We start from the raw sequence: 21,156 nt of genomic DNA, 5'->3' as shown, positions 1-21,156 counted from the left end.
GCCTTCCGGCCGCCCTGGCGTGGCACATGTGCCCTCAAGCAGAGGGCTTCACGCCTGTCTTCCATGGCGGATTTCTCGCCAGACCGTGGCCTGGGCATTAGGAAGGCTAGGCCTTACTGACTTCAGAGATGAGGCAGGGATCTGTTGCGGGAAGGACTTTCCCAGTTTGGCCCAGGATCCCTAACCCTGGGGTGCCATACGCCGGTTACAGCTCTTCAGACTCCAAAAAGCGTTTCCTACACCTGGACTGGCAGCAGTCGCAAAGTGAAGGGATGGGGTGAGGACATGGCTTTGTCTTTTCAGGAAGAAATGAGCCCCGGGATGAAGCAGCTGGCACAGGGAGAGTCTTGACCTTGAAACCCAGTAAGCCGGTGGCCATCAGGACAAGAATAATGGTTCCAAGGAAGGGAAGCGGCCTGCAAGCTGAGTGGGAGTGGGGGATAAGAGGCAGACAACAGCTGAAGCCAAGTGCAGAAGGGGGACGATGCAACAGATGCAGCTGGGTGGCGCCAGCAAGTCAGAGCCTTGTGGGAGGGCGGGGCCTTCACTGAGGACACCCGAGGCCAGACCTAGGCCCCAGTGGTTGCGAATGCGCCCTTGGCCTGTGCGGGAGAGTGGGGGGTTGAACCCAAGCCCGCAGGGCTCCTGGAGCAGCCAGAGAAAGGTCCCATGGAAGAGGTAGGCGAGGTGGGCAGGGCGCAGCACCTTACTCTCCTCAGGTCCTTGAGGGAGAGAGAGAGAGAGAGACAGAGAGAGAGAGAGACAGAGAGAGACAGAGAGAGACCCGTGACGTCTGAGTCGCTGTCTCCACTGTTGGCTGGTGTCAACTCACACGCCATCCCACTTCCACCACCCAACCTCAAGGACACCCTGGGGCCAGCCCCACCACAGAGAGGTCGGTTCCTTGTCAGCTCCGTGCCCTCACTTCCGGAACTGACCCCAGTGTATGGGAAACGGTTCCGGCAAGCCTTTACGTGTCCCTCTGCATGACAATGGCCTTCTTCCCCTCTCCCATCCCCCAGGCCCACCCAAGACTTCCACCTTTGTCATTAGCTCAGGAGAGGATGCAAGATGAGAATCTCTGCCCTGGGTGGAGAGACTCATTTTCCCAGGTTTCTCCCATGGACACATGTTCTTCAGCTGGGTCTGATTTTCTCCAGCCAACCTGTCTTGTTAAGGATTTGGCAAGCCAACAGAACCTGAAGGGAAAGGGCAGAGAGGGAGTCTCTCTCTGGCCCTGACAGCCCCGAGCTGGGTCGGTCCCTCAGACCTGGCCAGGGGCAGCCCATGACCCGGTGCCCTCTCCCGGGGCATCCAAGGGCAGGCTCGGCGCCAGCCCCACCCCACTCGCCACTGCCACGACCATCGTCCTCCCTTGGGAAGCCTGGGCAGGACAGAGACCCGGATGTGGGAGGACTCCAGATCTCAGGTCTGGCACACTGCTTGAAAGGCTGCTTCCTCCTCTGACTGGAGGACAGCACACACCCCAGGAGACTTGGCAGCCATCCCCAGGGCTATGTCCTCCAGAACTCGTCCACTTGGAAGGGGCCTGGCCCAGGTGCCAGTTTCGGCTGGTTGGCCAGCCTCCTTTGGAGAAAGCAGGCAAGCTGAGCCCTGCTTGCAGTGGCCCTGGGCCTGACACCTGCGACCTCACGCTGAGTGGCTCACGCATGCACTCCATGGCATATTTCTCCCTGGAACCATGGCCTGGGCACTAGGAAGGCCAGGACTTCCCGACTCCAGGGAGGAGGCTGGGACCTGTCATCCGAAGGGCTTGCCCAGCTCCGCCCTGGCTACCTAGCCTTGCAGTGCCATCTGCCTGTCTCAGCGCTTCTGACTCTACAGAGCCTTTCCTACACCTGGCCTGGCTGCAGATGCAAAGTGCAGGCATGGGGTGAGGCCGTGGCTTTGTCTTTCCAGGAAGAAATGAGCCCCTGGACGAAGCAGCTGGCCCGGGCAGAGCCTTGAGCTTCAAGCCCGGTACGCCTGTGGCCATCAGGGCCAGATCAATGCTTCCAAGTTAGAGAAGTGGGCTTCAAGCTGAGTGGGAGTGGGGGAGGGGAGGGAGACAACAGCTGAAGCCAAGGCCAGAAGGGCGGCGATGGAACAGCTGCAGCTGGGTGGCGCCAGCCGGTCAGAGGCTGGCGGGAGGGCGGTGCCTTCACTGAGGACCCCCGAGGCCAACCCTAGGCCCTGGCGTTCGCGCATGCGCCCTAGGCCTGTGAGGGGCTGTGGGGGTTTGAATCCAAGCCTGCAGGGCTCCCGGAAAGGACAGAAAAAGAAGGGCACATGGGAGACGTAGGCGAGTTGGGCAGGGTGCGCCACCTTACTCTCCTCAGGTCCCCGAGGGAGAGGGAGAGAGCGACAGAACCCTGACCTCTGAGTAGCTTCCTCCACCGCTGGCTACTGCTAACTGGTCGGACCAACCTTTACATGTGTCTCTGCATGACAATCCTCTTCATCCCTTCTCCCATCCCACAGGCCCAGCCACGACATCCACCTTTGTCATTAGTGCAGGAGAGGATGCAAGATGAGATTCTCTGCCATTGTGGCGAGAGATTCAGTTTCCCTGGTTTCTTCCATGGACTCATGTTCTTCAGCTGGGTCTGATATTCTCCAGACAACCTGTCTTTTTAAGGATTTGACCAGCCTATGAACCTACAGGGAACGGTAAGTGGGGGATTCTCTCTCCCCCTTCCTCCCCCTCTCTCTCCCCATACAGGTTTGGATGAGGGAATTCCCCTCTCCCCCTCTCTTGCCCAGATTTTTTCTCTCAGAACAGACAGTTTTCTTCTCTTCTTCCTTTCTCTCTCCTCTGTCTCCTGGGCTCCTTGCTACTCCTTCATTTATTTATTTATTTATTTTTAATTTTTGTGTATTGCAGTAACATTGGTTTATAACCTTGTATAAATTTTAGGTGTATATCATTATGCTTCTATTTCTGCATAGATTACATCGTGTTCACCACTCAAATACCAATTACAAAACATCACCACTCCTTTCTAATCATTGGTTTGATTTCCTGTTTGACCAAACAGTTATGCATGAGAGTGCTTATTGGCTTATAAATTGTCTGATTTGTTTAAGATATGTTGGCAGTTAATGAGCATTTTTGCGTTCAAGTTGGTTAAGGAACTGGATTTCAAATCTGCCCGTTCCTCTGATGCGCGACTGAGTCCGAATTTCTGTGATTGGCCATGTATCTCTCTTCTGGGGGCTTCAGGAATTGATTGCTATGTCGAAATTGCTTGCTGGACAAGGATAGGACCTAATTTTATAATAATATGCTTTCTTTGCTTTGGAGTAGGATGTTTGATATTTATATGCAGACACGTGTGTGTGTATGCTCCAAACATATTTAATGATAAATCAAGATTAACAATATATATGATTCCTATATTGACTTTTTTTGGACAAATACTGAGAAGTTAATTGAATACTCTTACTTTGGTTGCAGTTAGGTTCACTTTACTTCATATTTTTAAAATCCTTTTTAAAATATATGATACTATAATTGAACATATACATTTTGACTGCTAACCACCTTTTAGTCCCTAAATATTTTGCCTTCAGATATGTGTACCATTATACACATTCATATATAAAAGTTTCATATTAGTTGTGGCTTTACTTTTGTGAGCACGTGTATGGAATATCACTGACAATCTCCTTTCTTTCAGCATCTATGTTCAGTGTTAGTTTCCTTTGTCTTCGTGGAATGTAGAGTAACATTCAATATTGAAAAAGTGATTTAAGTAACTTCAGTATAGTATAACTGCTATATGTAGCATTATCTCTGTGGTTCTATTTTTAAATTTTGTACTTTGCTTTTTTTATTTTTCCTTGTTTTGCTCCATTTAAAGTAATTTTCCTTATTAACCTTTTCTCCACCATGTTGGATATATACATCTTTTTCACATTCTATTTTAGAATTTTTTTTTTCTGCTGAGGAAAATTGGCCCTGGTCTAACATCCATGACCATCTTCCTCTACTTTATATGGGACACCACCACAGCATGTTTGATGAGCGGTGCAGAGGATCGCACCCAGGATCCGAAGCCACGAACCCTAGACCACCAAAGCAGAGCGTGCAAACTTAACCACTATGCCACCAGGGTGGCCCCTATTTCACAATATTTTTAATTTGAGAAATAAGAAGAACCCAGAATCTGAAGTCTTGCCTCACTGCCACCTCAATGTTAGATGAAAAATTAATTAGTATTTTACTTCTTTTCTTTTTCTCCAAATCCACTGTCTCTAGGTATAGATTAAGCTCTTGGTTCAAGATGGTTTTAAATTTTATGCACATTCTTTAAAGTAGTTTGTGTTTTGCATTTTTTAAAAATCACATTAACACAAAGTACCGAGACAATTGTTTTAATTTTTCAGTGTTCACTTCTTTGGTACGGTGCTTTTTTTTGAAACCCGTCAACCTCAAACTTGATTATGGATCTGAATTATCTGGAAGGCTTGTTAAAACACAGAAGATTTGCTGTACCCCACCCCAAACATTCTGATTCAGTAGGTCTCCGGTGGAGACTAGCGTCTCCGCATTGTGATTCAAAGCTCCTCTGCCTAACATTCCTTATTTTTTTTTTCATTTCAGAGGCAGCAAAATCCGTATCTGAGTCTGTGGGCTGTCCCTACCCAATCCTTTGATTCCTCACAGGTGTTATGCCACAATAATCTTCTTGTACTCCTAACTCTACCTCAGCATTTGGAGGCCCCAACTGACACAAAAACGTTCTTCATTTTTCCTCTGAAAGGGGTGCTTTGTTTTCAGAAATGTGACACCATCTGCAATAAGTTTAATGTGGATGCTGTTCTCTGCTCTTTAGACATTGCAATTTACTGATACAACACCTGCACCATTCTTCCTTGTTCTCAGTATTTAATGCTCTAACATTGGAAACACATGGGGCTTCTGGACATTCTGGACACTCTCCCTTCTTCAAGTTTAATTGATTATATCACACCTGAACTAAGTTGAACTGAAGTTGGCCATATCATGGCTTCTCACATGACGATCAGGTATATGTGTAGTATGTGTGCACCTCACAGAAACAGAATGTTCCTGGAGTGTGCATCTCAATGATTCTTCTCCTAAAATTTGATTAAATATGTTCTAAATAGAGGTTCTTAGTTTCAGTTAAATGTACCTAATCCATACATACATTTCTGTAAAATTTTCTATATCTTAAACTTATTTTGTTGAATAGCATGTAAATTATTTCTATACCCCCAAGCTCACACGTTTGATTTTAAAATTTATTTTCTTTTCAAGTTAAAGAAAGAATTTTTATTAAAAGAAAGAAATGCAAAGAAGTATCCAAAAGAATGAAATACTAGGAGTCTGGAGGACTAGATACCTCAAAGGGGTTTCCCTCCACATGACACTATCTTCCATAAAATATAATGTTATTGCATTCTTGAGTTCACATGATGTAAGCCAAGTCTCAAAGGACAGAAGAAGGAAATTGTAAGCACTAGACAAATTTGGATTCACCCAGTGGTCAAAGGCCAGTATGATCCTCTAATGAAAGGATTTGTCTTTGAGTCACCAGTGACTTGAGGGAATGAATCTGGGAGTCACAGATTAGTTGTGAGTCACACAAAAAAGGCACTTAACTTGGGGTCATCTCACATGACTGTGAGCAGAAACCAGTGACATTCTTCTCTGGAGGAAAGAATTTAAACTAAAGCCTTACATTCTGTACACATTAAAATCAGACAAAAATGAGCTCATTATCAAAGTTCTCCAAACAAATAAGGAATACATGCCATTGTCGACAAGAGTCATAAGACATAAGAAAATTAAAAATAAAACAATAGATTTAAACACTAAAACCTTCACTATTAGACTTACCAACTTCAAGATATAAAATAACTGTGTATAAAAAATGGAACAACAAAAAATGGAATAACAAAATCAAACAGGAGACTCTAGAAATGATCTGACATATATGGCAAAGGGCATTATAGAACTTTAAGAGACGAAAAATACATAACTGTTGAGTTTTAAAACTTCATAGATGGGTTCTACAACAGAAGAGAGAATATAAAACCAAATTTGAATTCTGAAGGAAATAGAATGCAGCATAGAAAGACAAGGAAGTAAAAAACATGAAAGATAAATTAGATATGGAGATGATGAGAGAGAGTAAAGAAAAAGGAGAAATAAAGTACTGTACAACAAAAACAAGTGAGTCATGAGAGTAAAACTGAAAGTTAGAGGGTCTATAAATTTCTCAGGAAATGAGAAGCTATATCCACTTCAGGCAATGTGGGCTGGTGGTAAAATAGAAGTAAAGAATATAACTGTCACCCAAATAGAGGAGATACAATAAAATATGGAAAACAAGTATAAATCAATAAATTTTAAAGGGAAATAACATAATAAAACTTGTGGAAAAAATAGAAGGAAAATATATAGATAGTGGGAGCAAAAGAAGGATATAAATAATCACAACAAATGTAAATGGAATAAATTCTCCAGTTAAATACAGATTGTTAAATTTGATGCGACAATGATAAATTTAGCTGTATCTTGTTTACAAGACTTATGAAAACTAAAAAACATGGAAAACTAGAAATTCAAAACAGAATAGAAGATATAAAGATAAGCTAGGAAAATATCAATCAAAAATCAACCCAGGGTAGCTATAATAATATGAGATAAAACAGATGAGGAAAAAAGCATCATTAGGAATTAAGTGGTTAATCCCCACTGGTATATAAATTCAACTTATCATGAAGATATAGTCGTTATACTACACATGATGTCATGTGAAGATAATATAGCCTCAACTAGGAAAGGAAGGAGGAGAAGGAAGAGGAGGAGAAGGAGAAGAAGAAGAAGACAAGAAGAAAAAGTTGGAGGAGGAGGAGGAGGAGGAGGAAGTACAGGAGAAGGAGGCAGAGGAGGAGGAGAGGTAGACGTAATATATCATCATATATATAGTGGAGAATTTCAACTTTCCTCTGAGACAAAGAATAACGTATATCTAATAATAGAGTATTTGAAAAACAAATAGCAAGTTTGATTTAATGGATACACATTGAACCCTATACCCAACAAGTGAAGAACACCTATTCTTCACAGGGACATGGGGAGCATTAACAAGCAGTGAGCATGAACTAGGGTACTAATCAATCCTCAAATAATAGAACACTTGAAATAAATACAAGTGACTGCTCTATTTTATTCTTGATGCTATTACAAATCCCAGGGAATAGAAATGCAGAGAATTTTCTTTGGCCTAGGTGTTATTTGTGTTTAGAATGTCTGTAGAAAAGATGAAGACAATATGGGCTATCAGGAATAGGTACCGTTAAAGACGTTAATGATTAATTTTAATTTTATATTTTTAAAATAAGAAATGGATGAGAAGCTTTTTAAACTTGACAATGTTCTCTCTCTTAGATTCCTAAGTGTTTCTAGTCCCTTCAGTCCTTCTTGATTCTTTCAATTGTTCCTGCCTGTTGATGATTCCTCCTTCATTGGATCTCTGAAGTTCACCTTAGTTTCCTGGTTTTGATGGTGGCAGACGCACAGGTTTGAGGGGACAGAGGTTTAGGCAATTTGATTGACAGCCTTCTGTTGCACCATTCTCAACATGCACATGTCATGCGTCTATGCTTGTCACGTATCTTCCAGTTACAATTATTCTTCCTCCTCAGGGCTTTCTCCAATCTCATGCTAATATTGTTGCTCTTCTAGGAAAGATTTAATGGTGTGCTCATATTAGCAAGCATTTTGGATCCTGAGCCAAAGAGCCATTTACAAGTCTACTCTGAATGTGATCTGTTTTTCCATTCATTGTACTTTCTTCTGTGTATTTACCCAGTTTCTTTCATGAGTGTGGAATTCAGTAAGGACGTTCCACAGCTGGAGTCATGTTATTTTCTTTAGTTACAAATTCTAAGGCTTCAAGAGTGTCATCTGTTGCCACAGACATTCGAGTCAATAGCAAATTCATTTTAATAAAGTCATTGTATTGCATTTGAAGGAAATCATTTTGAGTATTTTCCCTAAGGATCCTCATCCGTCTATGCAGGTTTCAGTACAAGAACTACCAGTATGTTCTGTCCTTGGTTTTTGCCATTAAGGAAATCAACAGGAACCCTCATATCTTGCCCAACATGTCTCTGGGATTTGATCTCTATAATGCCCTACCCAGTGAAACGAGGACATTGGAGAGTTCCCTGATTTGGCTCTCAGGGTTGGGCAAGGACATCCCTAATTACGACTGCAGGAGAGAGAGTAAGTCTCTAGTGGTCCTTACAGGAACCACCTGGGCAATTTCTGCCCAGATTGGAACACTGCTGGAACTGTACAAATTTCCACAAGTAAGACTGGGTGGGATGGGGAGAGATGAAACCACGTCTCCTTTGGTGCCATTCTCAGGGGCCTAAAAAGGAAGAAAGGAGGAGACTGGGTTTGTGCATCTCTCAAAGGATATGATCTCAAAGGATCCGTGTACAGGACCTCGATGAAGTATGACATTTCCTTTATTTAGAGTAGAGAGAAGTTTGAGGGGGAAGGAGATAAAGCAGTTTCCTGGAACTCTGACTGATCTTATTTTATAGAAAGCTTTCAGGGAGTGGAAAATGATTAGAAAATGAAATGAGCAAGTGTCCCCTTCTACCACTCCAGGTGTTGCTGAACAGCCTTCAGGACTGAGAGCGTGATTTTTGCCAATCCCCTTCCTCATATTGCTTCCAATTGTCTTTTCGTTTTAGCTTGCCTATGGTCCTTTTGAGCTTACCCTGAATGATGATGAGCAGTTTCCATCTCTCTATTAGATGGCCCCCAGGGACACATCTCTAGCCATTGGCATGGACTCTTTGCTGCTTCATTTCAATTGGAGTTGGATAGGGCTGGTCATCTCAGAAGACAAGAAAGGTGTTGTGTTTCTCTCAGACTTGAGAGGAGAGATGGACAGGAATGGAATCTGTGCAGCCTTTGTGGAAAAGATTCCTGTGACTGAAAAGTCATATTACTCAAGGACATGGCCATACAATTTCCAAGTAGAGGAAACAGAAGGGAATGTGGTTATCATTTCTGGTGATGCCAACTCTCTCATAACCTTGAGCTTTTCTACTTGGGAGTATTTAGTGATATGGAAAGTCTGGGTCACGACATCAGAGTGGGATTTTATCCACAGTGAGAGAGATTTCATCCTTGACTTATTCCATGGGACTATCATTTTTTCACACCACCGTAGTGAGGTTCCTGGCTTTGAAAATTTTATCCAGACAGTTAACCCTTCCAAATATCCAGAAGACATTTACCTCACTATGTTGTGGTTTCCCTTTATTCCTTGCACGACTTCTGAGTCTTACTGAAAAACAGTGGAGAATTGTCCACCTAATGCCTCCTTAGGATGGCTGCTTTGGCAGATTTTTTGACACAAGCATGAGTGAATTGAGTTACAGTATGTAAAATGCTGTGTATGCTGTGGCCTGGAACCTTCACAAGATGCTTCTTCAACATGCAGAAATGCAGTCAATGGGAAGTGGGAAGGTCTGGTGTTTTGTCCCTGGCAGGTAAAGTCTCTTCAACTTAACAGAACGTACACTCGTAAAAATGACTTTCTTATGGTTCCACAGGTGCTCAAACCAAGCAGTTAGGATTTTTTCTCCAAGAAAAGCACAAGAGTTTCTGTACTTGTTTCACTCTCTAGGAGGTATATCTAGTCCTGGGTAGTAAATCATCTACAAGAAGGTTCTAGTGGCAACGAGGAAGTGAGCTATGAGTCAATATCAATGCTTTGTTTTACAAAGGATCCCAACTTCTTGCCTGCCTAACGTTTCAATAGGGAATATCCTGTCTTCTCCCATGAAGCTCCTCAATGACAAGAAGAGAACTTGCCCTTTATGTGTCTATCTGGTGCTGAACATCATAGTGAATACTTTACATAAATGATATTTAATTCTGCAACAACTTTAGGTATTGCTAACATCATTTTGCAGATTGATGGTCTGGGAAAATTCAGAGAGTGCATGAGGGTGGCTAGATTGGACTTTGTACTCGAGATTTGTCTGAATCCTATCACCATTGATCATCTTGATATTCTTGTCTTTAGGCATTTTCTCTTGAAACTAACTGATATTTTAGAAACATTATATTTTAGTTCTCCGTATGATATCATTTGCTTTACTTCTTTGGATACTTGTAATAAAGGTACATTATGAAGCAAGGATTACAGACAATGAAAGGCTGTCTCCAATTCAGGGTTTTTCTCTTTAACACCCGGGCCCACTTCACCACAGGATGATGTGTCTCTTTTAGCTGCACCCCTTTCTGAGGAACATAGAATTTAACAATCCTGTTGGTGACACAGTGAATTTGGCTGATGAAGGAAAATCAGATTCAGAGTAAACCATTCTCAACTTTTGGAATTTTCCCGAAGGTCTTGGACTTAAGGTGAAAGTAGGAGAATATCCCCAACATGCTCCACGTGGTCAAGAATTGTCTTTATCTGAGGAGGTGATAAAGTGGGACACAGGAATTACTGAGGTGGGTTGAACCCAATCACAATTACTTAACCACACATGAATAACCAAAATCTTATTGGGGTTTTGTGTCCCCTCAGAGCTTCATAAAGGACCACATATGAGAATTTAACAATTCACTTCCAACTGAAGTAATTTTTTCATTTACCAACAATCCAAGATGGAAGCAAGACCTTCATAAGCAAAAGATTGCAAGTTGCTGAAGGTTCAGAAGGTGGTTAGTAATTTTCAGGAATAATTTTTTTTAAAAAAATTAAGTTATGTACATGTTTTCTAGAGATAATGTTATTGCACACTTAGTACATTACAGTATAGTGCAGACATAACTTCTTTATGCACTAGGAAATCAAAAAATTGGTGTGACTCACTTTATTGCAATATTTGATTTATTGCGGTGCTCTGGAAACAAACCCACAGTATTTCTGTGGTGTACCAGTGCTTTATATCATATAATAAGCATGGTGTCCAACCAATGAATTGGATTTAGATATTTCAAGATTAAGTTTGTTAAGGCCCAATACTCTAAAACACTCTAGTTACTTGAAAATTAAAAGTCACAGCTGTTACCAAGTGTTATCTGATTTTCTCCAGACTCCACACTCTGTATGCAGTGAGAGTTGCAGTCCGGGATTCAGGAAGAGCCCTCAAGAGAGCAAGGCTGCCTGTTGTTTTGCTTGCATTCCCAGCCCAGAGAATGTGATTTCCAATGAGATAGGTGAGTATATGCCTTGCAGCGACATTCTCCACTTCTATTTTTTTTTTGAAGGGAAACATTTGTCCTGAGCTATCTAATATCTGTTGCCAATCTTGCTCTTTTATTATTGTCCCCAAAACCCTAATACATAGTTTTATATCCTAGTTGTAAATCATTCTAGTTCTTCTATATGAGCCACCACCACAGCATGGCAATTCACAGAGAGATGGTGTGGTTCCATGACCGGGAAACCAACATGGGCCACCGAAGTGGTGAGCACTGAACTTTCACCACTAGGCTATCAGGGCTGGCTCTCCACCTCTCTTTTGTATGCACCGTTCTCCCAAAGAAAGGAAAAAGCTTTGATGAGGACTGCAGGGTCAAAATGTTGCCTTCCTCCATTTAGTAATTTAACTTTTATAGCCAATAATATTTCCTCCCAAAATGATACCCTCTCTCTCTACCTTGAACTAGCTTGCTTGTCTCATTTTAACATCATTGCAGGCATTATGATCTCATGGAAACCCTTTATGACCACTCCACAGTAACTAACTTAAATCTCTCTCATGGAATCTAACACATGGTATTGTAAGTCCTTACTTTTCATCTTCTTTAAAGCTACATTTAGATCACATTGAACAAATCCTTATTTTTCCAGTGTCTGGTGCTGTTCTTGGCACAGAGCAGGAGCACAGAAAGGTTGTGTTTGATTTAAGAAGTAAGTATTTCCATGGTGTACAGTGAGCTTATGGTACAGCTTGGTTTCTGATCTCCTCGAGTTCACAGGTGAGTAGGGGAGACAACATGCAGTGATGCAAATTCAAGGTGGTGACATAGGGCTGCAATATAGGTATGCAGAGACCCATGGGATGAAATAAGTGATAGTATATATGTTTGTGGGGAGGGAAGCGTCATGGACTTCTTCACAGAGGCAGTAGCATTAGTATTATATCAGACTAATGAAAGCGGATTAAATTCTTGGTGGAATTCTTAGAAATGGCAAAAACTGGCAAATTAGCCCTGCATTTAATATTCTAGGGAGCTGAGAAAAGGTTCCACATGACTAGAACACAGACAATGTGGGTTTGGGAGTTGGGTCATGAAATAGAAGAGGGACAGAAAACCAACACTGAAGATTTTTCATACAATAATTAACATCTTGGAATTACTCAGATTTATGATATTAAATGGTGCAATGCTGGAATACCCTCAATGTTGGCATTATCTAATTTTATTTTTGTGATTAATATGAAGCTTAATTTCACAACATCTTTTGTATAATTTCAATTTTTTTGAAATGTACTGAGATTGATGATATAGTCTGGCATATCGTCAATTTGGATAAAGCTTCCACGTGCACATTTGGCGTGTGGTAAGTTTGGGTATATGTTCCATATGCACATCTAAAGAACACTACGTCCACTAACTTCAATTCCTACATGGTTGGAGATTAATAAATATACTTGTAAACAACCGATGATTAATGAGTAAACTATGATGGAAATTAGAATGTATTTCCAATTAAAAATACTATTCATCAAATCTTATGGGGTGGAGTTAAATCTATCCTTAAAGAGAAATGTATAATGCTAGATTATATATATTTATATATTATTGTATATATTTAAATAAAGAAAGGTTGAATTTCTAAGTTCTAAGCATTCATCATAAACTAGAAAAAGAGGAGAAAAGTAAACACAAGGAAAAGAGAAAACACAAAATGATAAATATTAGAGGAAGTGTTAACAAAATAAAAGACAAACATCAAAAAGATAAATAAAACTAAATTAGATTCTAATAAATGACAAATATGCTCAATAAAATCCTAGTACTAGTGTTCAAAAAAAGAGAAAAATTGCAACAAAATAATACCAAGGTTGAAAAGGGAGTGATCTGTGCAGATCATATGGAAAATTTTTAACATGAAGAAAACATAAATAACATCACGTTGATACAATGAAAATTTAGAGGAAATTCACAAATTTCTAGGCAAATAAAAGTTACCAAACTGCCTCAAGAAAAAATGAAAAATCTGAATATTGCCATACCTATTACAGAAATTGAGACCATCCTTTAAAACATTCCTACAAAATTTTATTGTAAGCTATTTATTTGGTACAAAGCTGATGAATCTGCCCAAATATTCAAGAAAAAAATAATATACATCTACTCAAACTCTTCCAGAGAATAGGAAAAACTGAAAACTTTTTGACTCACTTTGAGAGACGAGATTAACATTGGTACCAAAATCTACCAAAATCATTGCAGGAAAGGAAATTACAGGCCACTCTCTTTCTTGGATTAAATTCATTTATCCTAAAAAAAAAAATCAAATCAAATCAAGGTTCCCAATCTAGCTATATCTAGCTATAAGAAGGACATATCATGACCAAATTAGATTCATGCAATGTAATTCAGTACACTAATCTCTGAAAAAAGAGAAATAATAATCTCAATAACTGTAAGAAACACTAGTAAAATTAAACACCTATTCATATTTTAAAACAAACAACAACAACAGGTAAAACACTTACCAAATCAGGAACAAAAGGAAACTCTCTTACTCCCATACACAGTATTCACAGAATGGAACTTTATGGTGCACTGTTGAAAGCAAGGATAAGAGAAGAATGTTCAACATCACTGCCTCTATAAGCCGTTATGCTGGAGGTCTTGCCTGATACAATATTGGCAGGAAAAGAAATAAAAGGAATAATTTACTTCAAAGGAAGAAGTAAAATTGATGTTATCTTCAGATGATATTATGGTATAAATGTAAAACCATATAAATTAATGGATTAACTGAGTTTATTGGTGGCTGAATACAAGGTTAATATAGAAAGTTTTGCTTCCATCTACCCGTCATAAGCATTCAAAATTTAAATTTAAACAATGACATTTACAACATCTTAAAGTATGAAGTACCTAGAAATAACTTTAATGAGATTTTCAAAAGATTTCTGTCCATAAATTTATAGAACAACATTTAGAAAAATGGAGGAAGACTGAAAGAAGTGGAGGGATAAATCAAATTCGTGACTGAACAGACTCAAAACTCTACAGATATCAAAACTGTCCAAATTAATCTACAGCTTCCACAAAATTGCAGCTAAAATGATGACCCACTCTGTGGAGATTACAATTGATACAATTCTTATGGAAATGATAAAGGAAAAATTTAGCTAAGAAAATCTTGAAGACAAAGAATAGAGTGGGAGGACTTACTCTACCTGACATCAAGTATTACAGCATCACAATAGAGGAGGTTCATCAAGACGATAAACAAGAAAATCAACAGAACCAAATGGTAAGTTCAGATACAAGCTGTTCATATAGGGACTCACGTATAGACGTCTGATTTACAAGGAAACACTGAGGAAGAGTGGGAAAATGAAAGCCTTTTCAATAAACCATGTTGGGTAAATTGGTTGTTTTTATGGAGAAGTCAATGACTCGCCAACCCTAACTCACACCATCCACAGAAAAGGTTATCAGGCAGATTGTAGTTCTAAACGTGAAAAGTGAGAGAATTTAAAGGGACGTAAAGAGGAAGGAGCAATGCCCCTGTAGAAGGAAAAAGCATATATTGATACCTGCAGGGATGAGTGGGCACAGAACAGTTTCGGAACCACATGAAGATTTGGGAATCTTAAAAATCAGAGCAGAGGTAGTAGAGGTAGGCAAGACCAAGGTTATACAGTCTTTTTGGTCTTCCTAAAAGTTTGTCGGATTTTTTAATGGAGGATAAACATGATCCCACTTACATGTAGAAGTATCACTTGTGATAAAGGACAAGGGCAGGGAACCAGAGTAATAAGATCTTATGATAACATAGGAGAGAAGTGACTAAAATCTTAACAGAAGTGGTGGAAGTGAAATCAAGATGAAATGTTTTGGAGAACATTTTAAATGGTAGAAATGGTCTCATTTTGAAACTCCCGAGGAGTGAGGTCTATGACTTGGTCATCTCTGTTTCCCTAGAATGTAGCATATTATCTGGCTCATGGAGGTTTTCCAATAACTGCTTGCTCATTGAATGAGTAAATCTAAGCCATAGCTTACAGCGGTATAGCTCAGAGAGACAGGGAGGACATTAGATTTTCTGCTGAGAAAAAAGTGCTTTCATGAATATGCAAGATAAATATTGAGAAGGATAACAGCTTTGTTTACTTAACCATAAATAAGATGGGCAGTATTAACTGGGAATGGTTCTCTGCAGAGTATTCTGTTATTTGGTGCCTGGAGCAACAAAGGAATATAATTGGCTAAACTTACCCAATGCCTTCTTTGGGGGCATGCGAATGAGAGAGAATGACTGAACCTGGGCTGAGGACACTTTGCATCTCTCCCCAGACATGGATCAGTGCGTGAAGTGTCCAGATCATCAGTATGCCAACAGAGGGTGAGATTGCTGCCTCGAAAAAGCTGTGACCTTTCTGGCTTATGAGGACCCCTTGGGGATGGCCTTGGCCTGCACAGCTCTGTGCTTTACTGTCCTCACAGCTGTGGTCCTGGGGGTCTTTGTGAAGCACCAAGACACTCCCATAGTCAAGACCAATAATCGGACTCTCAGCTACATCCTGCTCATCTCCCTCACACTCTGCTTCCTCTGCTCCTTACTCTTAATTGGTCGTCCCAAGACAGCCACCTGCATTCTTCAACAAATCACATTTGGAGTTGTATTTACTGTGGCTGTTTCTAGTGTCTTGGCCAAAACTATGACTGTGGCTGTGGCCTTCAAGGTCACTGCACCAAGGAGAAGGATGAGGCAGTGGTTGGTGTCAGAGGAACCTAACTTCATCATTCCCATCTGCTCCTTTATCCAGCTGAGTCTCTGTGGAATCTGGCTGGGAACCTCTCCTCCCTTCATTGACACAGATGCACACTCTGAACACCGCCACATCTTCATCGTGCACAACAAGGGCTCGGTCACTGCACTCTACTGTGTCCTGGGATACCTGGGCTCCTTGGCCCTGGGCAGCTTCACTGTGGCTTTCCTGGCCCGGAACCTGCCTGACACCTTTAATGAAGCCAAGTTCCTGACGTTCAGCATGCTGGTGTTCTGCAGTGTCTGGGTCACCTTCCTCTCCATCTACCACAGCACCACGGGCAAGGTCATGGTGGCCGTGGATGTCTGCTCCATCTTGGCCTCCAGTGTGGGGCTATTAGGCTGCATCTTTGCTCCCAAGTGCTACATTATTTTCCTAAGGCCAGAGAGAAACACATCAAATGTGTTAATGAATAAAACACACTCAGCGAGAAAATAATCGAAATGTAAGTTATTTTCATAGGTCACAAGAACTTGCCTACACTTGAAAAATAAACTACCACATTTGTGCAGACCCACTTTAAGTACCAACTAAACTTACCTTACATCTCCACTTAATTTTTTGCTTTATGTTACTTTTGGCTTTGTACAATTTTCCTCGGGCATTCAAATGAACAAATACACAAACATTAATACTAATTCTCCTCTAAAATTATGTGTGAAAGATTGCGAAAATGGCCACACATTAGTCCTCTCCCACTGTCTCTTTGGTCGTAGCATCCCACGTTGACTCTGGGTAAACTTGGCCTTGTAACTTGCTTTGGCCAATGGGATATTAGCAAATGACATAAGCAAAGGCTTGAAAAACACTTGCTCATTGTTGGTATTTGTCCTTCTCTGGCTGCCCTTGGGAAGCCTGAGGCCATCAATATGTGAATGAGTCTAGATAGACTGCACATCTCCATTACTCCAGGTGACTTCAAGTCAACAATCAGATACGTGAGTAAGGCCGTCCTAGACCAGCCAATCCTAGCTGAGCCACGAATAGGTCCAGATCAAAATAACTGCCCAGTTAACCCACAGAATCTTGAGAAAAAATAAACTATTCTTATTTGAAGCCACCAAATTTTAGGATGGTTTGTTATACAGCAGAAACTAACTGATACATTATGCTACCATTTATATATGTCATCTCAGTATTTGTGTAATTATCACAAATTTCTATTTCTTTATCCAATATTGTAGACTGGAATATTCGTCTCTAGATTAAGTCTCTGAAAGAAAATCAGAGACCATATCACGTTCCATTTTACTTTTTCTCCTTCCTCTTTTCAACCAGACATCTTTAAGCATATATATTAAGAATATCTTCACTAATTTTAAGATTATGGATATTCTTCTATACTGTCATCCACTACTATAATACGTGGGGGATTTTTACTTTTAATTTTAGCCCTTATAATCCATTTGGAATGATTTACTTGTGAATAATGTTAGTTGAAGTTCCAGCGTTTTATTTTACAAATGGATATCTTTTAGTCTATAAAACAAACACTTCATCATTTTAAAAGTTGATTTGAAGCATATGGAAGCTGAATAATGTTTGAAAACTTATATCTTTGAAACACTGTTTTCAATCACAAGTATAGTATATCTCTCCATTTAATCAGAGTTTTTACAGGCTTTGTATCTCTTTATAATCTTCTTCATATAACTAACGTGTAGTTCCAATTATTTTCACTACTCATCTTAAATAATTCATTGCTCTTATGAATGGAATAATTATTTACATGTTTAAACTAATTCTTGCTCATGTAACAGTATTTTTGATATTTCATATATGAATCTAGCTTCCTTATACATTACTGCACTTATTTACCAGTTCTAAACTTTATAAGTTACGTCCCACTAAAATAATAGATTTTCTCTTCTTCTCTAATATTATTTACCTCTTATTCTTTTGATTCTCACTTTTTCATGACTGTGCTCGCCAGTGCCACACTGAATCACAAGTGTTTTCCAGGAGCATTTTCCTCTTCTTAAGTTTAGCGTAAACATCAGATAAATTCCTTGTCAGGGCAGAGCAGGCATCTAAGGGAGAAAAAGTAAAAACGTGAAGGGGAATCATTTCTGCCTGGAAATCAACAGACTTGCTTCTCTTGGTTGTTTGGAGCTGGAGATCTTATGACAATGAGGCCAGCTGAGAATCAGAGGATCTTTCTCTAGTCCCAGGGATTAGTTTTGGTCAAATCTCTCAACCTCTTTAGACCTCAGTTTCTTCACCAGTAACATGAAGAGTTGGACGAGTCTTTTTGAGTTCTGAAATTCAGTGACAAAAAGATACCCTTCACCCAGATGTACTTGACAAAGACCAGAGAGAATTTTCACTTGTCTTCTCCTGCATCAACATTATTATCCATATCAACCCTTAAAGACATATCAAATGTCTACTTTCACATGACACTGATAAAATAGTTTCCATACCAAATCGCTGTTCATTGGGATAACAAATCTATAGTTCATTGTTTAGAGGTAAGTATAGAGATGGGCCCTGCTGCAAACAGCAATCAATGGGCCAAAAAGTCTTGCTTTATTTTACAGCAAGGCTGTGGAAACACTCCCTAATATAGCAGAATGCTGAAGTACTTAGAAAGTATGAAATAAATGGGACCCTTGTATCCATGGTTATGAGCTAATAAGGATATGATTTTTAAAATTTTGTTAATGATGCCATTTGCCTGCTATGGGGCTGTTCTCTGGTGAGTAAAGAGCAGATGTATTCAAGGCCACTTTCATTCCTTTAATAAATATTTACTCAGCGCCTACCACTTGCTGCACGATAGCAGTCATCTACCCTAAGAGCTTTTATATTCTAGTAGGGTGACACAGAACATAAAGAAAAAGAGAAACTTGAGGTGATCAATAAAGTTACATATATGTCAAACTTTTTTCATTCTGGACTATTATTCACCCTTTCCCTTCTTTGACTGTTTACCAGAAGTCTAATCATGGACTTGAAAACCCAGAAAGCATTGGTCCCAAGTTTCTTCTCGCAACACCCGTTTTAAAGACATAGTGTTTATCATCTGAGAGTATGTCTCTTTAAGACTAAGTTCCTATGAATCAGCATTATTTCATCACTTTCTTGAGAGGACCGATGATATTATGAAGGGGAAACAAAATATCATATGGGATTTATACTTGAAATGATGTTTCCACTCTAATTGTGTTATTTAATGTAGTGTGATTTGGGGAAAGTCAGTTACTCCTTCAGAGACAGTGCTAATAATACCCTGAAAAGCATTCTATAGAGATTAAATGAAACAAAGTATGAGAAACTGCTTTGTAAATTGCAAAGCAATCTACTTCAGCTTATTTTTTCTAATAATATTTTCATTTATCCAATCCTTTTTGACTCTACACAACCTGCCTAGACTGAGTTTTATCATTTATTCAACAATAATAATGGGTCAAAATGGTTGAATATTAGAAATTTCATATGGTTCAACTTAATTAATAGGCCATCACAATATTTAATTTGGTTATAATTACAGTTAAATTTTTCATGATGCCTTATCATATTCCAGGCACATTCTAGGCATCTGACATGTATTCACTCATTTAATCCTCACAACAATGCCATGGAGACAATACTATTAACCTCTATTGTATGGATGAGGAATATTAGAGGTTATATAATTGACCAAGGTCACACAGCTGGTACCCAGGCAGTCCACTTCCAAAATCTCTTTTAGGGATCCATTAGAGGTCGTGGAGCTCACATTGTGAGGATCACCCTGGTTCCTGGTTGGCAAATGGATCAGAGGGTACTAAGGAAGAAAGCACATGGCTACTGAAATGATCCAGGCAAGCAATTCTGAATACAGGATTTCCTTCCTTTTTAAGGCTGAATAATATTCCATTGAATAGATGCCCCAGATTTTCTTCATCCTTTCACCCACGGATGCACAATTAGGTAGTTTCCATCTCTTGGCTATTGTGAATAATATTGCAGTGCATTTTGTCAAATGATTTCCTGGCACTTAGTGAGTTTGAAAAAATTCTTCTTATACACATTAGTTATTGTAATGACATACCTTTCTAAATGTCTAAAGTTTAAATATTTGTCATTCTACAGAAATACCTTGCCTAATCATGATTTGTGTTGTTATCAGTTCATGAATGATCTAAGATTTTTGTACAAAAATTTGTTATAATGGATTTTTTGCATGTATTCAGGAACCTTGCATAATATGGGTATTCCCTGATCCTTGATTTTTAGTAGAGATTTCTAGTAAGCCTTTAGGATAGGAAGTATCTTAGTAGATGTGAGACAGAGAGCAGAAAAATAATAAAGTGATTGTTATATTTAATTATATCAAAAGAAAACTGTCGTTTTGCTAAATTGTTTTTACACAGCCTCTGCTTATTTGTAAGAGTGACACATATCATTTTATTAATGAAAAGAAAATTCAATAAACCATTTTAACATAAAACAATATCTATTGAGAACTTATAGGAAAATTTTAGCAATATGCTGTCACCAATTTCCTCATCTGCAAAATGGAGATAGATAATACCATCTTCCTTATGAGTTGCTGTGAGAAAACTCAAGAGTAGTGTATGTAAAATGCTTATCACCATGTGGGTTGGAAAGTGATGCCCCATTCCTCTTTCCATCTGGATGATGACAGCTTTTTTAATGCTTGAAGTCTGTAGTTTTCAAAATATGTTCTACTGTTATAAAGTGAATCTTTTTTACAAATTCTTTGTAGAGTTAGAGGATCCCTTTGGAATACAAATTCAGTCTCCCGTGTGTGTGCGTGTGTGTGTATGTATACGCACATCTCTCAAATAATACTCCAAGCCTTATAATGAAAAGCTACCATCCCCACTCTTGACTCTGGTTCCAAAAAAACTTCTTTAATTTTCTGGTTGAAAAATCTATATTTCTAAATTAGCTACTCATACAGTGTTTTCATTTTTCAGATTTTGACTATTTATAGTTTCTTTCTTCTCTGAAAAAATCAGCATGAAGAGTTCTTACATATGTTAAAAACATAATTCCCCTTGCCCAATATAACTATTTAATGAATTAGGATAAATCAAAATTCAATGTCTACTGTTTTATGACATAAGCGTTTACCATTTTATAGCATATGAATCTTATCCAGAG

Source organism: Diceros bicornis, assembly GCF_020826845.1.
Source record: "Diceros bicornis minor isolate mBicDic1 chromosome 1 unlocalized genomic scaffold, mDicBic1.mat.cur SUPER_1_unloc_2, whole genome shotgun sequence".
In the NCBI taxonomy this organism is placed as follows: domain Eukaryota; kingdom Metazoa; phylum Chordata; class Mammalia; order Perissodactyla; family Rhinocerotidae; genus Diceros; species Diceros bicornis.
This window is presented reverse-complemented; position numbering follows the sequence as displayed.